Here is a 20,799-nt window from a genome sequence, read left to right on the forward strand (position 1 = left end):
GACACGACAGAGGTGGATTTCCTGGGCTACAAGCTGTCCGACAAGGGACTTACCATGGACAGCGCCAAGGTCCGCTCAGTGTTGGACTGGAAGAGCCCACGCAACCGGAAGGAGGTCCAGAAGTTCGTCGGTTCCGCCAACTTTTATCGCAAGTTCATCAAGGGGTTCGCGAAGGAGACGGCGGCCATCACGGACACCCTCAGCTCCAAGAAGAAGAAGTTCACCTGGACGGACCAGGCGGAGCAGTCCTTTCGGAGGCTCAAGCGTCTCTTCGCGTCCGAAGAACAGCTGCTACACGTAAACCCCAGCAAACCGATGAGGGTTGAAACGGACACCTCGGACAGAGCGGTGGGGGCGGTCCTGTTGCAGCAAGATCCGCAAGGGGACTGGAGACCGTGCGCATTCTACTCCAGGAAACTCAGCACGTCGGAGCAGAACTACACCATCTGGGACAGGGAGTTGCTGGCCATTCATGCAGCCTTCAAGGCGTGGCGGCACTTCCTCGTCGGAGCCAGACACACAGTGCAGGTTCGCACGGACCACAAGAACCTGGAGTACTGGCGCACGGCGAAGTTCCTGAACCAGAGACACATCCGCTGGGCGGAGTTCTTTGCAGATTTCGATTTCCGGATAGAATACATCCCGGGAGACAACAACGTCATGGCGGATGCGCTATCCAGGAAGCCGCAGTATCTCGAGGAAGCGGCACCGGCAGCGGCCAAACACATTTTCGCACCAGAGGTGTGGGCGTGTGCTTCAGCCGCAGTGGACCTGGACGCAGTCCGTCGCGCGCTACAGGCGGATTCATTTGCACAATCCAAGATGGAGGAGGTGCGAAACGGCACAGCGAGGGACGATGAGTTCCAGATACGCGACGGACTACTCCTCCGCAAAGGGGCTCTCTACGTACCGGGAGACGACCTTCGCGCGAGAGTCTTGCAGCAGCTGCACGACGCGCCCAGCGCTGGGCACTTCGGCAAGGACAAGACGGCGGAATTAGTCACCAGGGACTTTTGGTGGCCCAAGGTGCGGGGAGAAGTTGCGGATTACGTTTCCAGGTGTGACACCTGCCAAAGGGCCAAGCCAGTACACAGGAAGCCGGCGGGTCTGCTGGAACCGCTGCAGACGCCGCTCGAACCATGGGAGAAAGTGGCCCTGGACTTTGTTACAGATCTGCCCAGTTCGCGCGGCAAAACAGCGGTACTCGTGGTCGTAGACCTCTTCACCAAGATGGCGCATTTCATTCCGTGCGCGAAGGTGGCCACAGCGGAACAGACCGCCAAGCTGTTCATAGACCACGTTTTCAAGGCTCACGGCCTGCCGCGGTCCATCCTGTCCGACCGGGGCCGCCAATTCATCTCGAACTTCTGGCAGAAGCTGCTGGGCATCCTGAACGTCAAGATCAACTTAGCGTCGGCACGACACCCGCAGACCAACGGACAAGCGGAGAGGGTCAACGCCATCATGCAGCAGTACCTGCAATGCTATGCCAATCAACAGCCCTCGACCTGGGTGGACTACCTACCGCTAGCCGAGTTTGCCTACAACAACACGAAGCACGGGTCTACAGGGGTGACACCGTTCTTCGCCAACAATGGGCGCCACCCCAGAACCTTCCTGGGGTTGGAGACCGAGGCAGAGGGGGAGCCACGGGGGGCAGAGCACTTGGCCGCAGAGTTACAGGAGGTCCATGAGCAACTCCGAAGGCACTTGGAACTCGCGAAACACGCCTACAAGATGCAGGCAGACAGGCACAGGAGGGTTGGGGAAGACATACAGGTAGGGGACTGGGTCTGGTTAGCAGCTCAGGCAGTGCCGGCCAGAACGCTAGCTAAGAGGAAGCTAGGACACAAGCAGCTGGGACCTTACCAGGTCGCGGCACAAATCAATCCAGTGGCCTACCGGTTGACACTCCCGGAGGGCTCCAGAATGCACCCAGTCTTTCACAGGTCAGTGCTCACGCCTTACAAGGCGCCCCACAGGTTTCAGGCGCCAGGGACTGCACCAGCTCCACGTAGCCCATCGCCAACAGGGGAGGGACCACAGAGGGCAACGCCACTCAACGAGGTCACAGAGATTTTGGACTCCAGATGGGGGGAAGAGGGAGTTGAATATCTCCTCGCCAGGGAGGGTACTCCGGCCAGCGCCAACGAGTGGGTGCCGTGCTACGCCGTGGAGGAGCACTATCTCAAAGACGAGTTCCATTCGATCTTCCCACACAGACCCATGCCGGCGGAGTATTTCGACGACTGGCTTTTCACACCCACACTGTCAGCCAGCACGTTCCAAGGTTTCTCCTCAGATGAGGAGCCGACGCCGGGGATGAGCTCCCCGGAGGGGTCGCTCTCGGGGTTTGCCACGGACCGCTCCTATTGGTGGGACACTCAACCAGAAGTGGGGTGGAGCAGGGAACTGCTGAGGGGGCCCTTGCACACAGACTCACCCGAGGGACCGGGTGGAGAAGTGGACATGGACGTGTGGGGGGAGGATCTTGGTTTTGAGCACGACAGCAGAGAAATGGAAGCAGAGGAAGTCGACGTCGACGAACCCATCGTGGGGGGGCCTGATCCCGCTGGCCGGTTGCACACCAGGGGGAGAGAACGGAAGCCAGCACTCACACCCCCAGCGCTGGAGCACCTGGAACCCACACCCGAAGAGGGGGAGGGGGGAAGGGGGGGCTTCGAGGGGGGGATGGATGTCAGAGGCTCAGGAGCAGAAGAGCAGGGGAGAGAGCAAATAGAGAGCGGAGGAGAGGAATCAGAGGGGAGCGTAGGGGAATATGACAGTGGACCGAGAGATTCCATGAGCTTCTCCAGCGAATCAGAAGATTCCCAGGAGGGGGCGCCTATGGTAAGGGCGAGGCGAATCCCAGAGGGGACGATCCGTAAACAAGGAACCAGAGGGGAGTCCCAAAGGAGTAGCGGAGGAGTAGGGCCAGTTCCCCCACCAGAGCACAGTGGGGGGGAAGAGTCACGTGAGTCAGGACCAGCTTTTCCTCCATCGGGGAGTGGGGAGACGGAGGGAAGGCCAGGTCCAGCTAGCCTCCCCGAAAGGGGGAGCAGTGACACAAGTGTAACGGTCAGAAGGAAAGTGGGAGGCTGCGCGCGCGCGCCAAGTTCAAATGTGGAGGAGCGTGGGACAGCAGAAAACCCGGATTGGGAGCCAGGTCCTAAAGCCCGAAAGAGGGGGGGGGAGGAGTCGGGAGAATCAGCGTCAGAAGAATCTCGGAGGGCTGAGACTCCGACTAGCAGAAGGACCCAGAGAAAGAAGGAACAGAGGAAGAGGTGGAGTAAGGCTAGAATCTTAAGCTGGTGTCAGGGGGGAGGAGATTCAGATGGGACTTCTACGGTCTGATGGATAGATGTAGCGTTGCGCGCTGCGCGTCTGGAAATGAGACTGAACTTGAATAAAGACTTTTAAACTTGAGCAAGAAGCAGCGTTGGTCTTGTGTGAGCTGGGACCTTGGGCAGCGCTGACAGGTATTGAGAGGTCAGAATATTTAGCCATGCCTTTCAGGTCACGTTCAAGTACTAGGGTTAAAATAGTTCATTGAGGAGTATATTTTACATGAAATTATGCCTACTTCACTGATCTACAGAAATAAACAACAGAAAAATGTAATCCTGCACTCTGTTCTGACTGTGGCCGAACACCTGCCCATTGTGGGAAACCTGTGAGCAGGATCCGTGCACGTGAGCCCTCTGTGGCTTCCAGCAACTGGGATTCAGAAGCCTTGCCGCCCTCAGCTGCCCTGAGATCTTTGGAAAAGAGGCAGCCTACTTATTCGTATCGTTTGTATACCGTTTTTTACCCATAGATCTCAGGGCAGTTCACAACACAAAAGTTTATAAATTTAATAAATAAAGTAAAATAAAACAAATAGGCTTTCCATGGAACTGTTCATGGCAGCCTGTAGATTCCTTTGCTGGCTGGTCATGCCAGTTCTGCCCCCATCAGTGCATGACCGTGCCCACTTTGGGGAATGAATCCTGCGCCCGTGGGTTGCTGCTTCTCTGTGCACATTTGAGAGCCTTTGCTCAAACACAGGCACTCTCCATGCGATGCCTCTCATCTAATCTGTCTTGATGTTTCCCATCCACTCTGTTGTTTAGTCGTTTAGTCGTGTCCGACTCTTCGTGACCCACTGGACCAGAGCACGCCAGGCCCTCCTGTCTTCCACTGCCTCCCGCAGTTTGGTCAAACTCATGCTGGTAGCTTCGAGAACACTGTCCCACCACCTCATCCTCCGTCGTCCCCTTCTCCTTGTGCCCTCCATCTTTCCCAACATCAGGGTCATTTCCAGGGAGTCTTCTCTTTGTGGAGTTTGGAACTGACAGGGTCAAAACTCCGTGGTGTCCTGTATCTGGGAGGAGGAGGAGGAGGAGCTTGTCGCAGAGCAGTGACGCACAGCGTCTCTCTGCATTCAGACTTGCTTTCACTTCCGACTGAGCAGCAGCTCGGCACAGAGGCTGCTTGTGTGCTTTTGGAGCACGGCTGAGAATGTCACCAAGTTCCGATGGAGTGTGACTGATTTATGGCTTGTAAATAAACGCTTCTAGAGATAAGAACCGAACTGTCTCTGGACTTGATTTATCCCTCATCTCACATGGACACAGGACCGCTGCTACTCTGCTCTCCTGCCAGGTCAGCTTCCGAGCAGAGCGACGCAGGGAAGCGTGACTGGACGCAGGGGTTTTATTTACACGCAAAGGTTATGGAGCTACGTGTTTCCTGACAAGTGTGAGAAGGGAGAAGGCTGCCAGCGGTGAGTTGCTGTGATCTCCTGCCGGGAGATGCCAGAGAGCGGAGCCAAGGGCCAGGAGGAACGGCTGCTTCGAGAGTCCGGCTTGCTGGCAAACTTGTGAGTACGCTGAAGCCCCGGGGGGAGGAAGATGGCTGCTGCACAGCAGGGCAATGAGAGCTTCAATATCCCCTTTGAAAGACTGAATGGGGCCAATTGGGAGGACTGGAGTAAGCGCATGTTTTATTGGCTGGAGGGAAAGCAGCTATGGGAATGCACGCAGGCCGATCCAGTCCAGGCCCCGCCCAATGCAACTCCCGCAGAGGAGGAGAGGGCCTCAGCGGCGGCAAAGAAAGACAAGAAAGCAATGTCCCATGTGGTGATGGCGATCGAAGCATCACAGCTCCCTCATATTGATGGCTTACGTACCTGTCATCAGATTTGGTCCGCTCTGACTAGAGTACATCAGAGGACCACTGCTGGGGCAAAGATCCATGTGATACGTTCTCTGTTTGAGAAGAGGCTGTCCCCAGGGGAATCGATAAGGGATCACATTGCTCAGGTGCTGACTATCTTCAGTAAGCTGCGTCAGCTCAATGTGCCCTTCCCAGATGAACTTAAGGCTTACACGCTTTTAAGCTCTTTGGACAGGAGTTATGAGAACTTGGTTCTCACGATGGAAACGATGCCACCACAGGATCTTACGATCGAATATATTAGCGGACGCTTGATTGACGAAGAATCAAAGCGGCAGAGGGCTGTGAAAGAGGGCACAGGCTGCACCCCAAGAAGGAGTGGGGGGGCAGCAGCCAGGAGTGGCGAGGACTGTGTAAGAGCCTTTGTTTCCAAGAGCTGCTATCGGTGTGGTAGCAACACACATCTGGTCCGCAATTGTCCGCTAGAGGCGCAGGGTGGCGGCAAGGAGACCGGCCGGCGTGGAATGTCAACAAAGCAGGTTCCCAAGGCCGGTTCCCAGCAAAGACGTGGGAAAGCAGCAGGCCAGGAGAAAAACAAAGACAAGGCGTCTTATCACCTCACAGCTGCGATGGCGTCTCTGAGAAAAGGCAAAAGCCTCAGCCGGGGAGAGGCTGTGGCCATGGCAACCGATGGGAGTGCGAGAAACGCCACGGCATCTTTGGAAAACAGCCAGAGACACTCTTTATCTCTCGTGATCGATTCTGGAGCGTCGCATTGTCTGGTGACATCTTCAGGGCTCCTGAGGAACTGCAAGACAGTTAAAACTGGACGCTATGTTACCTTAGCAGATGGGTCTCAAAGACCACTGACTGAATCTGGGTTTCTTTATTGTTCTTTTATAGATCATTGGGTAGAAGCTTTTGTGGTTCCGGAGCTTGCCCACTCTCTTTTAAGTGTGCCAGCTCTTATGGCTGCTGGGTTCGATGTTCTGTTCTCTAACAATTTGTGTTCCTTCTACAGGGATGGGAAGAAGATCTACAGTGTCGAGAGAAAAGGCACACTCTTTCTGGTGGAGATGCCCATAGAAGATGGGGCTGGTGGGAAAATGGGGCTGGTGGAAAATGGGGCTAGTGGAGAGTCCATTGACGACGCCCAAGGGCAGTGCGCTAATGTCCCACCACACCATGATTGTATACACTTATGGCACAGGAGATTTGGGCACGTAGGGTGGTCATATGTGAGGAAGGCCACAAGCAACACCATTGGGTGCAGGTTCAAAGCATGTGACAAATACCTAGATTGTCAAGCCTGTAAGCAATCAAAGGTCACAACATGCTCATACCCCAGATCTGAGAGGAGAACCAGTAAACCCTTTGAACTTGTCCATGCAGATTTGTCGGGACCCATGCCGACACCTTCGTTAGCTGGATCTAAATGGGTTTTGCTTCTGGTTGACGATTTTTCTAAACATTCGTGGGTTTTTGCGCTGCAACAGAAGTCAGAGGCAGCTGCACTGATCAGGGATTGGATCACAGCGGTAGAGCTACGGTTCTCTACCAAGGTGATTTCCTTTCAATCTGATCGGGGGGGGGGGAGTTCACAGGTTCTGCGCTGCAATCGTTCTTCAGGCAGAAGGGTATCAGTCATCGACTGACGGCCCCCCACTCTCCGCAACAGAATGGGGTTGCAGAGAGAAAATTTCGCACGCTACAGGAGTCAGCGAATGCTATGTTGGCAGACTCGGGTTTGCCACAGCGCTTTTGGGCTGAGAGTTATAGAACAGCATGTTTCCTGCAGAACAGGGTGTTCAATTCAAGTGTAGGGGACACACCGTACTTTCTGCTTCACCGGAAGCAGCCTAAAGTACATTTTCTGCGCACTTTTGGGTCTACGGCCTGGGTTCTCATTCCAAAGGCCATGCGCAGAAAAGGAGAGCCAAGATCCAGGAAGATGATCTTTGTAGGCTATGAGCCGGGTTCAAAGGCGTGGCGCTTTGCATACCCTACTGGCAACCAGTCCAAGCTGCTTATTAGCGGCAGTGCTGAGTTTTGCGAGCAGAGTGGGTGGAAGCGTCTTCACAGGAACCCGGATGTTCTGGTAGACTCAGATGAGGAAGAGGAGGAGGGTGAGGCTGAACCTGTTGCTGAGGTGCACAGTCCACAGCCACAGAGTCCAGAGCCGGGATCCCCAAGGGAGAGGCTCCGTATCTCTCCAAAAGGGAGTCCCAGGACCCCTCCACAGGTCTCTGTCAAGTCTGAGCTAAGGAGTGAACCATCCTCGCCAGCAGAACCAGCTGTTCGCCCTAAACGGCGCAGCAGGTCAGAGGGGGATGATTCTGACATAGAGGATAAGAGGGTTGATCCAGGTGAATCAGGCGCAGTTCCAGAATTCACGCTGAGGAGGTCAGCAAGATCAACCAAAGGGAAGCCACCTGAAAGGTATGAAGCCACGAGTGTCTGGGTTGGTGTGGCTAGATGTGAACCTGAATCCTTTGAGGATGTTCAGAAGTTGCCTCGGGAAGAAGCCAGCAAATGGCATGAGGCGATGCAGAAGGAGATGAACTCAATGGAGTCTCTTGGAGTGTTCTCACTCACACAGCTGCCGGCTAACCAGCAAGCTGTAGGCTGCAGATGGGTTTACCGTCTTAAACCCACAGAAGCAGGAGAACCACAGTACAAAGCGAGGTTAGTGGCCCGGGGATTCACACAGAGAAGGGGTGTCCACTTCACAGAGGTTTATTCGCCGACCTCAAGGGCGGAGACTTTGAGAACGCTTTTGGCGATAGCAGCACAGAGAGGTTGGAAGGTGAACCATTTTGATGTAGATGTCGCCTACCTGAACTCAGATCTCCAGGAGGAGTTGTACATGCTTCCTCCTCCAGGGTTTGAAGTCAGTGAGCCAGGCGTCGTGTGGCGGTTGCACAAATCCATCTATGGGTTGCGCCAATCTGCCAGGAATTGGAATATGTGCCTACATGAAGCCTTAGAAAAGCTAGGTTTTAAGAGATCTCTTGCAGACAGTTGTCTTTACATTAGAGATTCAGGCTTGCAACAGCAAGTGGCCCAGGTGTTTGTTGATGACATCTTGCTGATGGCAAGGACAGGTGAACAGGTGGAGAAGTTTGCTAAGGAGCTTGGTAAGCGGTTCAAGCTGAAGCAACTTGGAGATGTCAAGTCCTATCTAGGCGTAGAGATCACAAGAGCAAGTGATGGAAGCTTTTTGCTTCGCCAGAAAGGTAAGATTGAGCAGTTGCTTGAGAAGTTCAGGATGTCTGATTGTGCAGGTGCCAGATCACCCATGGAGGCTGGGTAAGTGAAGGAGTGTCAGCAAGTAGAACGCGTGGTGTTCGAAAACACTGAGCTCTTTCAGTCAGCTCTGGGTAGTCTGTTGTATCTGTCACAGTGGAGCAGACCAGACATAGCGTTTGCTGTCAATCTGCTCAGTAGAGAGGCTTCAAGTCCTAGTGTGCAGGCCTGGAATGGTGTTAAGCGGGTGCTACGTTACCTGCAAGATACCAAAGACTTATGCCTCAAGATGTCAGCTGAGGGCGATGTCAAGCTGACCGCCTGGGTGGATTCGGATTGGGCTAACCTTGCGGACCGCAAATCAGTGTCAGGCCTAGTGGTGAAGTTTGGGGACTCAGTGATTGGGTGGAGGTCCCGGAAGCAAAGTCTCATAGCGCTTTCATCTACTGAAGCTGAGTTCAGTGCGCTATCAGAGGTTTGCAGAGAACTGGAGTTCTATGTGTGTTTGGTCGAGGAAATCTGTGGAGAGAATTGTCTGCCCGTTGTGGTGCATGAAGACAATCAACCATGCCTCAAATTGGCTGAGACAGGGCAATTCAAGGCGAGGACCAAACATTTGGACATACGTTTCCAGAATGTATGTCAGAGCGTTCATGAGGGGCTAGTTGCTCTAAAATACTGTCCCTCAACCAAGAACCTCGCTGATGGTTTCACAAAACCGTTAACCTTCCAGAAGCACGAGGAGTTCTGTGAGGGTCTGTGTATGGGGAAAGCATTGATGGCTACTGTCCCCAGATGCAGGACAAGAGGGGGTGTGGAGTTTGGAACTGACAGGGTCAAAACTCCGTGGTGTCCTGTATCTGGGAGGAGGAGGAGGAGGAGCTTGTCGCAGAGCAGTGACGCACAGCGTCTCTCTGCATTCAGACTTGCTTTCACTTCCGACTGAGCAGCAGCTCGGCACAGAGGCTGCTTGTGTGCTTTTGGAGCACGGCTGAGAATGTCACCAAGTTCCGATGGAGTGTGACTGATTTATGGCTTGTAAATAAACGCTTCTAGAGATAAGAACCGAACTGTCTCTGGACTTGATTTATCCCTCATCTCACACGGACACAGGACCGCTGCTACTCTGCTCTCCTGCCAGGTCAGCTTCCGAGCAGAGCGACGCAGGGAAGCGTGACTGGACACAGGGGTTTTATTTACACGCAAACTCTTCTCATGAGGTGGCCAAAGTCTTGGAGCCTCGGCTTCAGGATCTGTCCTTCCAGTGAGCACTCAGGGCTGATTTCCTTCAGAATGGAGAGGTTGGATCTTCTTGCAGTCCATGGGACTCTCAAGAAGTGTTTGGATTTGGATTTGATATCCCGCTTTATCACTACCTGAAGGAGTCTCAAAGTGGCTAACATTCTCCTTTCCCTTCCTCCCCCACAACAAACACTCTGTGAGGTGAGTGGGGCTGAGAGACTTCAGAAAAGTGTGACTGGCCCAAGGTCACCCAGCAGCTGCATGTGGAGGAGCGGAGACGCGAACCCGGTTCCCCAGATTACAAGTCCACTGCTCTTAACCACTACACCACACTGGCTCTCCTCCAGCACCAGAATTCAAAAGCATCCATTCTTCGGTGATCAGCCTTCTTTATGGTCCAGCTCTCACTTCCATACATCACTACTGGGAAAACCATAGGTTTAACTATAGGGACCTTTGTTGGCAAGGTGATGTCTCTGCTTTTTAAGTGCTGTCTAGGTTTGTCATTGCTTTTCTCCCAAGAAGCAGGCGTCCTTTAATTTTGTGACTGCTGTCACCATCTGCAGTGATCATGGAGCCCAAGAAACTAAAATCTCTCACTGCCTCCATTTCTTCCCCTTCTATTTGTCTGGGGTTTTTTGATGCTGAGCTTCAGATCATATTTTGCGCTCTCCTCTTTCACCCCATCCACTGTAGTGGGCAGTAATTGGTGGGATACATTTGCACCAGTGCTGCTCTTCCCTGCCCCAAGTTGGCCCTCCCCCCCCCACTCTAAGTCCCAGAAACCAGAGGTCCACGATGGAGGTATTTGTTGACCTGTGACATATTCACGATGGAAACAAATGGGCAGGCAGAGCATGCGGGCCAGAACTTGAGTTATGTGTTCAGGGTGCCTGCTCCCCGTTGATCAGCAAGCCCAGGTGGCCAGAAGATCTGAGGGACGGTGGAGCCAGAAAGACCCATGTCTATCACAGAGGAAGTGTGGCTAGGAGCAGATCCACTGCCTGGTGGAATCTGCCCTCTGTGAGGATGGCCAGGAGCACAGCCTCCTTCCTTGGGGTGCAAACCACACACAGAAGCAGGAAGTCTGCAGGAAGTGAGAAGATGCAAGTCCTGGGCTCCCTGCCTCTAGGAATGGCTGTCTCTTATGCCTGAGCTGGGATTTGAACCCAGGTCTAGCTCCTGGTGGTGATCACAGCAACTGCACCCAGAGGGGCTGGCCACAGAGTATTATTTCCTTTGAGCTCCCATCTGGAAGCCAAATCAGTGGAAGCAAAAAGCTCTCAGAGAAGCTGAATGTAAGAAGCCTCCCTGCTGTGTTGACCACCCAGTGGCCCACTGGATGCCACAAGGCTGCCCGCTAAGAGAGACCGGACAGATGCACTCATCTCTAAAAGAACAGCTTCTTCTTCACATGCCACACCACAAGTTATTGGGGGCATCTGCTGCCACAGGATTTGCCAGTGTCCATTAACTTAGGGGATTGGGCAAATTTGTGGAGAGGAGAGAGCTATTGGTATCTGTCAGGAATGTGGCCCCCCAGAGCGCAGTGGAAGAGTCAGCCTCAGAAACTGAGCTGAGTGACCAAAGGGTCGGCTCTGCAGATGAGAGCTGAAAGATGCTCAGGGTGTGAAGCGACTCCAGCCCAGGGATGCCCAGCCTGGATACACGGTGCGAGGCAGCGGTGCGGCAGGTGGCGGTGCTGCGGTGCTGTGTGTGGCCATCAGCTCAGCGGGATCCCACCTTCGTCGCCAGTGAAATATACTCAGAGTCGCAAAGTGATTTCATGCTCTTTATTCAGCTCATAGTGGTGAGGAGGAATGAATGAATGAAAGTCCCCTCAAAGTATCTGCTTTATATACATTATTTACACAATGGGCTGCACATGATTGGCTAATTCCAGAATTCTACTGTAAGCCAATCAGGTTGTGGATTCACTTCTATCTGGAGCATGATTGGGTGGTTCCTGCCAACCAATCATACTGCTGCATTGTTCTAGGACCAATCAGACTGCTGCATTCTGAATCCTATTGTTCTAGGACCAATCAGACTGCTGCAGTTTGGATCCTATTCAACTCAGTACATAACAAGAGCCTTCTGAGTTTAGAGAGGACAGCCTGGTCCCCCTCCTTCCCAGGGAAGAAGCTGTTTGCTCCCAAGGAGAGGAAGAGTTGGAAGTCGGCCAAAGTGTTGCCAGGCGACCATCAGATAAGCCAGAATCTGAGGCTGTGTTTTCTGGGGAAGAGACAGGCCAGCCGTTCAGTTCCCAAACGAGGAGACTGGCAAAGCTCAGAGAGCAAAGGAAGGGCAGGAGAATAAAGGCGGGATTTTGGCCGCCTTCCTGTTGGGGGAGGGACGGTGAACCAGACTGAGCAGCTACTGTTAATGAGAGCTGGCAGAACGCCATCCTCTGTATGTGTTTTTTCTCGTAAATAAACTTACATAAAACTGATGGAGAGTCTGTGCTGCTTATCAGGCTGCTTGCCTGCCAGAGATCGTTATAGTGGCCATGAGCAATGGCTCCAGGGAACCTTGTGATTCAGACATAGTCCACACCCCACTCTCCCTGCAATGCTTCCCTTGTCTTACAAATAATTATGCAAATAGCTCACAGAGTTGTCAGCAGTCAAAGGCACCCTGTTTGCAGCAGCTGGACATCCGGGGGGCCTGGCTGGGGACGGGGTCATCAGACACTCTTCCGAAAGTGGAGCCCCCGCAGCACCCGCTCACGGATCTGCTTTGTCCTCACTCCATAGATGATGGGGTTCAGAGTCGGGGGCACCAGAAGGTAGACATTGGCGATGACAATGTGCACATGACGGGGGATGCTGCCATGACTGAAGCGATGGGTGAGGAACGTGAAGACAGCTGTGGTGTAAAAAACAAGGATGACGCAGATGTGGCATCCACAGGTGCCCAGCGCCTTGAGACCGGCCTGTTTAGAGGGCAGGCAGCAGACAGTGTGCAGGATCAGGCCATAGGACAGCGCAATGAAGAGGACATCCAGGGCTCCAATAAGGGAGGCCACCGTCAGGCTGTATGCTTTTGTGACGGCTGTGTCTGCACAGGCCAGCTTGACCACAGCCGTGAACTCGCAGTAACTGTGGGCGATGACTTTGCTTTTGCAGAAAGGCAGCTGCCCCACCAGGAAGGGGTGTGGGGAGAAGAACACCACCACCCCGGGCCACCACCGCCCCACCAATTGTGGCAATGTGGGCACCGGTGAGGATGCTGGTGTGCCTCAGTGGTTTACAAATGGCCACGTAGCAGTCAAAGGCCATGGCCAGGAAGAAGCTGGACTCCATGGCCATGAAGGAGTGGAAGAAGAACATCTGGGCCAGGCAGGCGCTGAAGCCAATGTGTCCAGCTCCAAACCAGAAGATGGCCAGCATCTTGGGCAGGGCGGAGGTGGAGAGGACCAGGTCGGTGAAGGACAGCATGCAGAGGAAGAGGTACATGGGCTGGTGGAGCCTCGGGTCAGTCTTGATGAGCAAGAGGATGCTGCAGTTCCCGAGGACGGCCATCAGGTGCATGGAGAAGAAGGGCAGAGCCAGCCAGGTGTGAAGCGACTCCAGCCCAGGGATGCCCAGCAGGAGGAAGGCGGACGGACTGAAGAGGGAGAGGTTGGAGGCGGGAGGCTGCATGCTGGGCCCGGGGCCTCTTGCCGCTTCTCTCTGCTCTCGCCTGGGGTGGCGGCAGAAGCAAGACAGTGCGGTGGCAGCATCTGTGATGGGAAGGAGAAGCTGCAAGGGAGAAAGTGAAGGCATGAAGAGGAATCGCTTGCAACATGGCAGATGCCTCAAGAGAGGCAGCGGGATCCAAAGAGGAGGGTTTCGTTGTTAGAGTTCAATGGCAACCCCCCACGGTGATCAGCTCTCACCCGGAAACCAATGTCCCCACTGTGGAAGGACGTGTGGATCCAGAATTGGCCTCCACAGTCCCTTACGGACACACTGCTAAGACCATGTTCATGGAAGACAATCTTACTTGGCTACAAGTGATCTCCAAAGAAGAAAGAAGTTCAGTTACAACCTCTCTCAAAAATAGCTCAGGGGAGCATGCAGGTTCTCTTTGTCCTCCTGTTATCCCACACCCCTGCGAGGGAGGAGAGGAGCAGGGACTGACTGGTTCAGGGTCCCCCTGTCTCCTTGGTTCTTCATGGAGGAGAAGGCTGTCACTGGCCACTAGCCAGGCGTGTGTCCTGCTGCGGACGGTGGCCTTAGTTAAGGTTCTTCCCCACCATCTCACTGACAACCCAAGATGGTCGTGGGGATGGAAGGGTAGGAGAACCGTGGTGAAAACCAGACTCTTGCAGTGCCTTAGAGGAAGACATATTTATTACGTCATGTGTGAGTTGTGAAGCATTTGTGACTAAATAATTCCTTGGATAATTAATAACAGCAACAGATTGAAGGTGCTTTTATCAAGTGTGTCCTCATCACAAAGGAAATAAGGTTCAGGAAGATGCATAAAAATGGCATATGCCATCTGGGTATTAGGATACAACCCTTTCTCTTTCTGCAAAAATCACCTGGTGCAGCAGTTCCCAAAATTGTTATTGCCACTGCCCTCTCGGTTCCATAAACTCATCTCCAGGGCCCCTCCCCTTGACACCCTATTAAAAACACTATTCAGATTCGCGGTTTGCAAAACCCGCTAAGGAAGAAAATAACACAGTCAAATTCAAACCAGTAACAATTAGAAGGGACCGGATGGTTAAAGGTATACAGGTCGGAGCCAAACAGTACAAACTGAGAGCATTTGCAGATGACTTAGTATTGACGTTACAGGAGCCAGAATCTAGTACTAAAAGGGTTTTAGAACTAATTCAAGAATTTGGTCAAGTGGCAGGATTTAAACTAAACAAGTTAAAAACTAAGGTCTTAGAGAAAAATTTAACACCGATTGAAAGAGAGAGGTTTCAGAATGAGACAGGCTTGACTGTGGTTAAGAAAGTGAGATACCTGGGGATTAATATGACAGCCAAAAAAGGGAACTTATTTAAAGATAATTATGAAAAATATTGGACGGAAGTGAAAAAAGACTTAGAAATTTGGTCGAACTTGAAGCTTTCACTGTTGGGTCGTATTGCTGTGATAAAAATGAATGTATTGCCTAGAATGCTGTTTTTGTTTCAAACATTGCAAATTGTGGACAAGATGGACTGTTTCAAGAAGTGGCAGAGAGATATTTCTAGATTTGTCTGGCAGGGCAAGAAGCCCAGAATAAAATTTAAGATATTAACTGATGCAAAGGAAAGGGGTGGATTTGCCCTGCCAGACGTTAAACTTTACTATGAATCAGCAGCCCTTTTGCTGGTTGAAAGAATGGCTGCTTCTGGAAAACACAGACATTTTGGACTTAGAAGGTTTTAACAATGTATTTGGATGGCATGCATATCTGTGGTATGAAAAGGTCAAAGCGCATAAAGTATTTAAAAACCATATTGTCAGGAAAGCATTGTTTAACATTTGGATAAGATATAAGGACTTATTGGAAAATAAAACCCCAAGGTGGCTGTCACCAATGGAAGCAAAAGCCCAGAAAGGGCTGCCCAAGCTGCGAATGTCTGCCCCACGCGAGGGGCGCTCTGAAGCAGAGCGCCCCTTGCGCGGGGCAGCAGGCTGCTATTCGCAGCTGGGAGAGCCCTGCGGGGAACTCCTGTAGGGCTCCCCAAGCTGCAGATGTTTGCCCCGCGCGAGGGGCGCTCTGCTTCAGAGCGCCCCTCGCGCCGGGCAGCAGGCTGCTATCCGCAGCCTAGGCAGCCCTGCGGGAACTCTTCTGAAGGCTGGCGGCGGGAGAAGGGCTTTGCTTCCCACCGCCAGCCTTCAGAAGGCTGTTCTGAAGGCTGGCGGTGGGGAGAAAAGTCCTTCTCCCCCCGCCAGCCTTCAGAAGAGGTCCGGGGACAGACTTTCCCCGGACCTGGTCTGAAGGCGGTCTCCATAGGAACGCATTAATTGATTTTCAATGCATTCCTATGGGAAACCGTGCTTCGCAAGACGAAAAACTCGCAAGAAAAAAAACTTGCGGAACGAATTAATTTCGTCTTGCGGGGCACCACTGTATATGACCCAGGATGCCTGATGAAGCAACTGGCCTGTGTTTAGAATGCTTATACGTGCCTGTCAGGTGTAGAGAAAGCAAATGGCAGAGGTGGAGAGGCTTGCGGGATTTGATCAGAAATTATTGTCAACACATTGCGTTCATCGCGGACACAATGGCTTGATGCATATTTTATAATTACTATGACACACACCCCCCCTCTGGATATCTGCTCTCCTACAGCTGGGGGGAGGGAGGCTGTGTGGCTGCTTCCGACCCCCCAGAGTAACCCCAGGAAGGGGCCTGGAAGAAGGTGCTGCTCTGAGGGCACCTGGGCTCAAACAGCAGGCAAAGGTGGCCAGAAAGGGCAGCAGGCAACCCACCGTGGAAGAGTGGCAGATGCAAGTGATTGACTATATGGAGATGGCAGAAATGACCGGCAGAATCCGTGACCAGGGAGAAGAATTGATGGAAGAGGATTGGAAAAAGTTTAAGAATTATCTACAAAAATATTGTAAAATGTTTGAGTGTTAAAATGATGTGGGAGGTGAAGGCAACATGGCATTTGGGATATGGTTAAAAGAGTTATGAAAAGAGGAATTTTAATAAGGAGGGGGTATGACTAGAATAATATTATGTCAAAGTATATAAGGTGGTGTAAAGGTTCAAGATAAGGGAAATTAGAGACATAATAACTGGAAATATATAATTATAAACGAGTTTGGAAAAAGGGTTAGAATTTGCTGAATTTGACGGAATAAAGAGGAATACAAAAAAGGGGGATGTGAGGAGGTCAGGAAAGAGGGATATGGACTTTTGAAATTTAAAAAGTGGAATTTTTCTTTCTTTCCCCCCACCTCTTTTCTTCTTTACCTTTTCTTGTTGAGTGTGTATTTTTTGTTTGTTGTTGATGTTTTTGTTTGGTTATATGTTTTGTAAAATCTTAATAAACATTTTTTTAAAAAAAGAAAAAAGAAAAAAGAAAGGGCAGCAGGCAAAGGATACGGGCTCCATGAATCCTAGACTTGTAGAGTTTGAAGGGATCCCAAAGGATCATCTAGTGCAATGTTTGGGGGGAGGACTGGCAGCAGGCAGATCTCCAGCTCAGGACTGTTTCTCAAGCCTGCAGTTGGGGCTCCTCCTGCTCCTCGTTGTGCCATGTCTGCTGGCTCACTTGGCAAAGAAGGTGTCCTGGAGGGGCTCCCTGGTCATTCAGGAGTGAACTCTGCAAAGTGTGAGAGCTGGTTATTTGTTGCTGTTGTTGCTGCTGCTGCTATTATGATGTGTATTTTGTGTTTCCATTGTGAATTTTTAAGCTATAAACCACCCTGCAGGCTTCAGATGACGGGCGGTATACAAATTTAATAAACAATAGTAATAAACAATAACTTCCTGATGAACAAAAAGGTCACCCGGTGTCAGGCTTCAGGGAATCGGCTTTCTCCCCCCCCCCCCCCGTGACAGCAGATAAGCAGAACAAAGGGAAAGGAGTCTTCTTACCAGTTAGAAACTTTAATAATCACAGCGAGAGAACAAAGAGCCCTTCTCCTATAAATGGCGGTGCTCCCAATTAAGGACCCCACCCCCTTCGGTCCCTATTAATCCACATTTTATAATCTGATCTTGTACCCGTTGTGCTTTGAGTGCTTTCTGTTCTGCCACTCTCTGAGCTTTTCTTGACCTTGGACTGAGTGCAGGATTGCTTTCCAGAGACTGGGAATCTCTTAACCCTCTCTCTCCTAGTGCTGCTTTTAGCTGTTCCCCATATAGTCTTTCCCAGCTTCTGCCTTCTGAATTTTGTCCCTCTGCAAACCACTCTTCTAAATCTACACTGTCCTCCTGCTCCTGGGAAGATGCAGGATTCGGATCCGGAGCAGGGGGAGTCTCCCACCACTCATCCTCAGCGCAGCCCTCAGCACCACGGTCCCTGACACCAGGCAGCCGCAAGGTCTGTTCTGTGCCTCTCAGCTGCTCTGAACATAAGGAATTGCTTCCAGCAGAGGAGCCTCTCGGTCAGCTCAGAAGAGAGTCTGTCTGTTGAGGATCTTCTCCAATGCAATGGCTTTGCCTTAAGAAACAGAGTCTGGAACAGACTTTTAACCTAATCACTGCGTGAAGGCTTGAGTTTTCTTCTGCACCTGCTTCTCTGCTTCCCCAAGACAACACATTCGTTCATTCATTTTATTTGCATGCTCAAAGCGGCTTACAACAAAGAAAGCAGGAACACACTGCAAACAAACACTGCAAAAACAATGTCATGACAATCTAGCAAAACAATAGATTATTGCAACAATTTCATAATAGCATAGGATAACAACAGTGAATACAACAATACACAACAATGTTTCAATACTGTAAATATAACAAGAGCCAGTGCTTTTTTTCTGGGGGTACGCAGGGGTACGCAGACCCCTAAACATTTTGTGAATCTCTGTACTTTTGTCCATTTACTGTATTTATTTTCCCAGATTTGAGCTCTAAAATGGTGGTTTTCTTGAGTCAAAATGAGAGTACCCCTAAACATTTTTTTAAAGAAAAAAAGCACTGACGAGAGCACTTAAACAACATGCATGCCCAGTGCTGCCTCCCTAGTGCTTGGCATCCTGCCCCCTGGGGGGATGGCATGGGGAAGGAGGGAAGCAGTGAAGACTTTTGCTCAAATGGTCCACCCTCTGGGCCTCTTTCTGCTGGGCCTGTAGCGAGTCCCACGAGGCCACGGACGGGCTGTGGACCTGTAGGATCAGGTGGAGGGGGTTAGGCAGGATGGGATATAAACGACACGGCTCCTAACCCTGGCACACTTTTGCAAGCGGGGATCCCAGGCACATAGCTCCTGCGATGGGGAAGCAGTCCTCCTGCCTCCCCGGCTCCAACTCCAGGTAAGTCTGGGGGCAGCACTGGTCACATCTGGCTGTTGTGAGGAGGGGTCAAGAGCCTGGCAGGGACAGTGGCTGCAGAAATAATGTTGTGGGTTTGGAGGATCTGTCTGGGTGATGACCCGAGTCCCTGCTAATTCTTGGGGGTTCTGTAACCTGGGAGGGTTAGAATCGATCAGAGGATACGCCTGGCTGGACTGCTCAGAGAAGTTTCTCGGTAAGAGAAGGACCTTCTCTGGCCACTTGAGTGTCCTCCTCAGCATCCCAAAAGAATGAGTTGGGTTGCAAGAGCTGCAGCTAAGGGATGGGGCAACCCAGACTACGGGGGGGGGGTATCCATCTCACCTGGCTGCTAGGTAGGAAAGCAAGAGCCAGGGAGAGTTGTGCGTTAGCTGAGCTGGAAGCTGGACACACAGAGACCACTTGCTCTGTGCTGGAGCCAAAGCAGTGGGGTGAAAAGCTGGAAATAAATATTTTCTGGCAAGCAATATGCTCCTTTGGTTTCAGATAATAAATGGGTAGACGAGTCTAGAAAGCCCCAGACACAGATTTCAAGGCCCTCTAGCAGCTATGGTGGCTCATTTTCCAGACGTTATGTATTTAGCGTTTAGAAGAGTATAGGGACGCGGGTGGCGCTGTGGGTTACACCACAGAGCCTAGGGCTTGCCGATCAGAAGGTCGGCGGTTCGAATCCCCACAACGGGGTGAGCTCCTGTTGCTCGGTCCCTGCTCCTGCCAACCTAGCAGTTCAAAAGCATGAAGTGCAAGTAGATAAATAGGAACCGCTGCGGCGGGAAGGTAAACGGTGTTTCCGTGCGCTGCTCTGGTTCGCCAGAAGCGGCTTAGTCATACTGGCCACATGACCCGGAAGCTGTATGCCGGCTCCCTCGGTCAATAAAGCGAGATGAGCGCTGCAACCCCAGAGTTGGCCACAACTGGACCTAATTTGGCAGGGGTCCCTTTACCTTTACCTAGAAGAGTTTACTCGATTCTGACCAAACGAAGTCTCCTGGTGCATGTTGTGTTCTGCAGGTGTTTCTGTGGGTAGTGTTAAAATCAGGAAGGAGGGGGCAGTTAAACGACTCCCCCAAAATCCCAAGTCCTCACCACAGCCTCAAACTAAGGCCAGGACGATGACCATTGACACAGGAACTAGACATCCACAACAGCAAAGAAGCTCAGAAAAGCTTCTTTGTAAAATTGTAGCAATAAGCAGATTCCATGTATCTTACTGTTTTCTCTGACTATCCAATATAGAATCAAATAATCGCTAATGACTCCTCTGGAAGAGGGGAATCCTAGGCTCCCCCTGCCTCCATCATCCCTTAAACATAAGGTCACTACTCCTTGCCCCTCCATTAGGCGTGAACTTGGCCTCACAATAGGAGGCAGGAGGCGATTAAGGGCAGCACATACCCCAGGCAGAGACTCTTCGGAATGGTGGATTGGATCCTGATATTTTCAAAGGAGAAACACAGGGAAGCCCTGCAGCTGGGGTGGTGGTGTATAAATACTCTCATTGGTCTTTGGGGAAGAGGGTAGTTAAAAGATGTCAGGAACTAGGGTTATAGACATGGGTGGGTGATGAGCTGATGTTTCTGCTTGCCAAACACTCCTCTTTTGTGACATATTTGTGATGTATCGATGATGCAGCTGGAAGTGTGTTATGGGGAAGGGGGGAAAGTCTTAAAAGTTCACGCAACCCCTGCTCTGGGTTCCTACTCTTTGTGTGTTTGAACCTCGTTGCAACAAATAAAGATCAGGTCTACTGACCGCTGTTTGCTTCTTTAACTTGGCTGGAGACTCCTTCTTTAGCTGACCAGGAGAGACCCGCAGGGAGTGGCACCGCAGTGAGCTGGGCAGTGGAGCAAACCCTCAACCCAGGATTTTCCCTTATCAGTAGGTAGCTGGGCCAGCTAAAGCCATTTATCTTGCAAAGAGACAGGGGGGAGCAGTTCAGCAGGTTCCTTCTACTCGATTCTAAGTGCAGAGATGCAAAGTCACAAACTTGGAAGGGACCCACAGAGATCTTCCAGACCAGCCTCCCAATCCTCCAGCCGTATAATGGCATTAGGATATCAGATGTTTTATTTCCCGTGACTTTCCTAAGGATTCCCAGCATGGAATTTGTCTTTTCCACATTTCCATCGAGCTCTCCCTACCACCCCAGGGTCTTGCTCCTGCTCAGCCTCTAGCAGCCCAGACCCTGCATATCAGCTGCTGGTGCTGCTGGGAA

General features: G+C 51.7%; 1 protein-coding gene and 1 pseudogene across 5 annotated transcripts in view; one reads left to right on the top strand and one right to left on the bottom strand.

Moving 5' to 3' along the window:
• LOC128412017 (zinc finger protein 420-like) overlaps positions 1 to 20,799 on the top strand; it is a 983,187-nt gene that overhangs the window by 409,359 nt on the left and 553,029 nt on the right. The window lies entirely within an intron of this gene.
• Positions 12,332 to 13,289, bottom strand: LOC128412113 (olfactory receptor 52K2-like; annotated as a pseudogene).

The sequence above is a fragment of the Podarcis raffonei genome, chromosome 4, assembly GCF_027172205.1.
Source record: "Podarcis raffonei isolate rPodRaf1 chromosome 4, rPodRaf1.pri, whole genome shotgun sequence".
In the NCBI taxonomy this organism is placed as follows: Eukaryota; Metazoa; Chordata; class Lepidosauria; order Squamata; family Lacertidae; genus Podarcis; species Podarcis raffonei.